The sequence below is a fragment of the Acanthopagrus latus genome, chromosome 15, assembly GCF_904848185.1.
Source record: "Acanthopagrus latus isolate v.2019 chromosome 15, fAcaLat1.1, whole genome shotgun sequence".
NCBI classification, from domain to species: domain Eukaryota; kingdom Metazoa; phylum Chordata; class Actinopteri; order Spariformes; family Sparidae; genus Acanthopagrus; species Acanthopagrus latus.
Genome location: NC_051053.1, coordinates 9,375,358 through 9,381,404, shown reverse-complemented (window position 1 = coordinate 9,381,404; position 6,047 = coordinate 9,375,358).

The following is a 6,047-nucleotide window of genomic DNA, read 5'->3' as shown; positions in this document are numbered from 1 at the left end:
CCCAGAGCACGTTCCAGGGTGGTTCACACAACTTTGCCAAAGGATGTCAATGTGTGACACAGTAAACCAGCTTTTTCTGCTGAGGCGGGTATTTAGCGACCAGCAAGTATTTTCAAAGAATGAATAACGTCAAAGCACACTGGCTGCAATTAACTGAGAGAACACAAAAGGAAAGTTCACTTTCACCCACAGTTTCTAAGAAGAAGGTGAGTGGTTGGATTTGGCACCCGGTGTGAGATCATCAGTGCTGAACAAGTTAAAGCTCAGATAGTTTGGTGTTGATATGTATTCATCTCAGCGGTCCAGATGTGGAGCTCGGCACCAGATTGTCAGTTTGAACAGCACAAAGAGACACAGGGAGTTGAGGGTGGACAGGGAAGCTTTTTTTTTTTTTTTTTTTCCCAAAAGTTTAAAGGGAGAACTGCTGTGCGGTTCATGTTCCCCCACACTCACATCGGTGTGAAATACCAGCCTGTCCAATACCTGGCTGCCATTACAACAGATGATTTCCTGCTCACTGAATTCCCCCATTCTATACAATCTCCACTTCCTCTTCACCGCTTTTCTTATGCCCATTATACATAACGTCTTGTAATGTGACTTTATGAAAATAATACTCTGATGAAGCTGGACAGATGGAATAAGCCCCAGAAAGGGGAGAGAGATGTTTGTTTTTTAAAGTTATTGCCTGTTAAAGGGTCACTCCACCAATTTTATACATTCAAGAGGGAGTACAGGTACATGAGAAGCTACATCAGATCTGAAAAGTTGCCTTTTATCTACAAACTGCCTCCAGTGATGTCACGTAGTGGTTACATTGCATTGTGGGTAATGTAGGCACCAGGTTTTGAAAAGCAGTCCACTTGTCTAACATTGCACTCCCACAACATTTCTAAATTATTACGGACAGTTTAAAAACAGATGATCTAAATCGATGCAGTTGAACCTTTTTAAATTCCATTTAAGTACTTGCCTACATTACCCACAATGCAATGTGACCATCACTGGAGGCAGTTCCTCAGACCACAGCTTCCTCTGGAGCCACAAAATGCTTTATACTTCTTTTTTCCCCACATTTGCAGCATTACTCCCCAAGACCTATAAACACACTTTAATGTGTAAAATTGGCAGAGTTGTCCTTTAAATCAGTAGTTTAACATTTTGGAAGGTACACGAGTTAGGAGAGGAGATTGATACCACTGTCATGTCAGTGCTGTGTGAAGCTCCAGCCAACAGCCTGTTAACTTAGCTTAGCACAAAGGCTTCAAACAGTTGGAGACAGTTAACCTGGCTTTGTTTAATCGCAATAAAACCTGCCAACCAGCACCTTTATAGTGCACAATAAATTGCATATTTTTCGCAGAAAATAAGACCCTCAGCCTACGCTCAAAAAACCCCCAGCCACCCAGCTCGGTGCATCAACGGAAACATATTTTTCATCAAGGACCAGCAGTAGCTTCGACTCACGGGAAACGCACGTTTTTCTTCCTGCTTCCCGGAATCCAAGTGAGATCAACATTTAGCGTTCCCAACTGGCTCCCGTAATGAGTGAACCTATGTTGTAGCCGAGCAAAGTAACTGAGGGGCTGCCAAGGGCAAGTGTGAAGGAAAGAAGTAGGTCTGTCATTTGAAATAAAGTCAGTCATTTATTTGAGGGCATGAGCTCCTCTAGTCATTGGGAAAATATCCACGGTCCTCCTCGGTGCCAACCTTGGGGGCGCTCACTCACCGCTCCCAGAAAACAGAGGTGCCAGGAGTGTTGGGAACAGGAGCTGAAGTCCTGCAGCACCGAGGGCTCCAGGCTGTCTGCGTGAACCCAGCTCTTTGATGTTACTCGTGGGTTTGAGATGCTTCACTTCAGATGCTTAAAAATGACTGACATCAGTTAGCAAGAAAGCAAGGGAAGGGAAAGGGAAAGAGGGACTCTTCAAGTGGAAAAAGAGGGAGAAAGAGAGAAGTTTTCCCATGCAGAGGTGATTATATGTTTGGATGTTTGCTCAAATCTGAAAAAGGGCTCTCATTTTTTTTATTTTATTTTTTTTTGTATGTTCAACCAACCCAACCCAAGAGAAAAAAAAACAAAAAACATCCAGGGTGTCAGAGCGAGGCTTGTTTCCACTTAGGTCTTGATGGCACCGGTGTGAAACAGGGAACAGCTGCATCGGGTCCCATTAAATCAGGTTGTGAAGTCTTGGCCCGGCAGTAACCTTACGGAAAACAGAGAGACGGAGCAGATAGCTGCAGGCGCTCAAAAATCTGATTTATCTTACGAATAAAAATAAACTCAGATCAAATGCAGCCCTCATACCTTTTGGAAAGTGGAGACAATCAAGATAACCCGTATTTCCTTTCCTTTTCTTTCGCATGGAGATAAATCACCTCTCTCTTTTTTTTTTCTTTTTTTTTTCTTTTTTTAGTTTTTTTTTGGATGGTGCATGAAATTGTTTTAATATTTGGGAATCTGCGTTGGCGTGCGTTGTGGTGCTGGAGCCAATCAAGAGGTCCCGTGTCACCAGATAAGCTTTAATCTCGGAAAACGGCGATGTTAGGCACGATACGGTCCCCGCCTACCGAAGGAGTCGACTGTCCAGGTCACGTAGAAGTCAGAGAGAGACTGAACCATAGGGAAATACAGCGAAATACAATTCAGTTTGCTGTGCGCTCATCTAAACACTTTGTCTGAATGAGGGCCGAAACGTGACGAGTTTGAGACGGACTCATGCGTCCCAGCTGGAAACCAGACCCCTGCTCTGCCACGCTCGGTGATGGGTGCTGTCCACGGGAGGCGTGTGGAGGGGTGTCAAAGCTTTTGGCGCGCATAAACACTTTTACACAGTCCAGACATCGCGTTACACCCCACCTGCACCTGAAATAACAGCCGGAGCCAGATCTGCATGGTGTTGAGAATCGTCACAGGGCTGCATCTGTCTGCTGCAAACCACCAGAAGTACAAAATAATTCCCTGGTGATTCAAGCCGTATCACTTTACTTAAAGATTTAGCATATATAATCAGTACATGAACAGTTCACAATCAGCCTGTATGTAGTTATAAGCACATGTAAGTGTTTACCGAAGTAAAAAAAAAAAGGCTACTTTTCAACTTTCCCTTCCTCGTAGAGTTTCCTTGTGTCACAAAGACAGGTCTAACAACACGGCTACAACATTTATCCCAGTTCAAACTGGAAACATGGATCTCAGCGTAATGAGGCGGGGGGACAGACTTTGACACAACACCGGCACTTTCCATAGAGTTCCATCAGTCGGGTATCGACCTGAGAAAACAATTCCCCTTCCTGTCCAATGGCAGCAATGGCGCAACTGGTGTTTTGACATTTAATTACAGCTGTGATCATATTTAATGGCATGAACACACTGTTACAGTATGTTACAGAGCTTGAGGCTTTAGTTTCATTCTTGATGTGGTAAATTATAGTAGAAACCTTTCAGCTCTATCTGGTGGCATTAGCAGATTGCAGTTGCTCTTGTCATGGAGAGTGAAGAGTTAACATTTATGACTGTATTTCATTCTTATGTATTTATATGCTATGTGGACTATAACAAAATATAATTGCACACATTAGAATACCTCATATTTTCATTCATATTCATGTTTCAGGGTTAATGGTTCGGCAACTCAATCTGATGAGTTGGCAAATCTTTTTACTCACCTTTTCTATCATTTAAAATCCAACAGTGAACAAAATGATCTGTATCCAATACAGACAACAAATCAAACATTTAAAAAAAAATGGTTTGTTTGACCATAGTTTATACGTGCATGCAGAAATTAACAGTTACATAAAATGCTTTGTTGTTTTCTCTCAGTCCTCATGCTGAAAGGGGTGTACATGGAGGCACTGAGTATGTCTGTTCCAAAGGCAGCAGAGGCACCGTCAGCCTGACGGACGGACACGACAGGAGACGAGGGCCTCGCCGCGTCTGCTCTTTATGAGCGGGACTACAATGCTACAAGCTCCCCTCCCATTTTTTCACCAGTGGAAACAAGTGATCACGTCGTATCCTTTTACATCTCTGATGGGTTTTTCAGCCATGTTGCGCTCTGCTGTAATGGAACATCCACTCATGAAAATACACATGGCAGGCTGTTTGAAGATATCAGCCATTCACTCCTCTCGCTCCTTTTTTCTTTTTCTTTTTTTCCTCCGGAACCACTGGAAAATCCGTCAGGGTTTTTCCACTCGTTGTGCCAAAATACTTTGTATTAATGATATTTGTAGATATGGGATATTATCGCGCATTTCATCTTCTTGAATCAACTGCTCACTTACTTAAGATAAAGTTGTGGCTTACTTAGCAATAGAAGGCTAGAAGTTCATATTGACAATACATGAAATTATGACCACACGAAGCTTTGTAATGTTATTTTGAAGGAAGGTTTTGGATTTATGACACATGTCTGAGTGCCTGTCATAACTCAGAAGAAATGAGCTGCTCCTGAATAAGTTCTGACTTTGTCGTGTGTGTGACTTTAAACTCATCTCAAAAAGAAAATACACAGAAACATCTGGAAACGTCATCAGTTCACCCTCTAAGACTTAGAGGCTAAGTGATAAGAACGTATACAGCTGTCCGCTGACTGACTCCAACTCGGTGCCAGCGGTTCACTTTGATGGACTGAGGTTGACTCATCTCCAAAAGTGAGAAAAAGAGCAATTGTAGCTGCTTTCAACATATATGATACATCTTAGAGAGTATGTGGTGAAGTCTCTGGCTGCACTTGCCGCTGTGCCAGGTCACACCGCCTCCACATCTAATGATATAGCTGGATATATATATAAAGTCTGGCTGGTTGTGGAGCCAAGTTTTTTTTGTATGTTAACAGCTCTTCCGACTGCTGTGAGAGGGTTGTTGGCTGCACACATGTTCAGGAGCACAGCTGTTGGCATCGTCCGAAACGACGCAATGTCAGAATGCGTGTGAAAAAAAAAAAAATCTTTCGAGGCATTTCTTGGTTGGAATAGTCTTTTTATGTTCGCTGGAGCAGTAAAAAATGGCCCTGATAACGTCGGCCATTAGTCAGAGAAGTTGACGCAGAACCATGGGGGCTTACTGTGTCTGGTGACGAGTGGTTGTGAGGAGCTAGTGACTGGGAACTGTATTTTTGGACGGACCTTCAAGTCATAAACGAATCATCACATTGATCTGAAGGGCCGCAGGAACACAAAAGCACAACAAAGAAGTTCCAGAAGATCTTCATTTATGTATGTAACATTTTCTTGGCTAGATTTTGAACAATTGCACTCTAATACTGATAATAATAGTGTTCTGCATTGATAAATAATTACGTACATGAAATGCGCATAGTGTCACAATTTCATGTTGTATTTCAGTGATTTAAAGGCCCAGTTTGAAGGATTTAGGTGATCAAGGAGAAACCTCTCGAGCTCAACTATCACACTCTGCACCAAGGCAACGAAACGTTAGAGATATAACGGCACAAACTGCCGCTCCCACACATGTGCGGCTCTGTGACCTCATGTTGATTCACTTTCTCATCCCCCAGCACTCAAATCCCAATTCTGACATCTGTCAGAGGAGGCAGGAGTAAAAGTTGAGAAAGGGGACATGTAATTGCATAACCATGCAGTATTTTAATCCTCCTCACCTTGGTGATGGCATTACATCAAATAACTTCACTCGGGCCAGCACTTTTTGGCACTGGAGCCAGGCCGCATGCGTGGGCCCCTGGGAGCAGCCGAGCAGGTGTCTCCAGCAAACCTCCCAGTGCTTCACTGACAGTCGGATGTGTCGGTGGGGCCCGCAGTTACTTGGTCTGATGAACGAGGCCGCCGAGCCGAACCCCAGGAGAAACAGACGCATGCATACATCAGGATCTCATTACTGGCTTACTGCGTATATACACTGTGTCATATAAGGTTTAGGTTCCAGGCTATGTTGTCACTTTTTCTGATTTGTACTTTTTTTTTCCCCCTGTATGTCCATGAGCCCGATGCATGCACTGAGAAACTCTGAGTGCATTGTCTCCTTTCATGACCTTCCAGCGCACAGTCGTCCGGGGGAACTT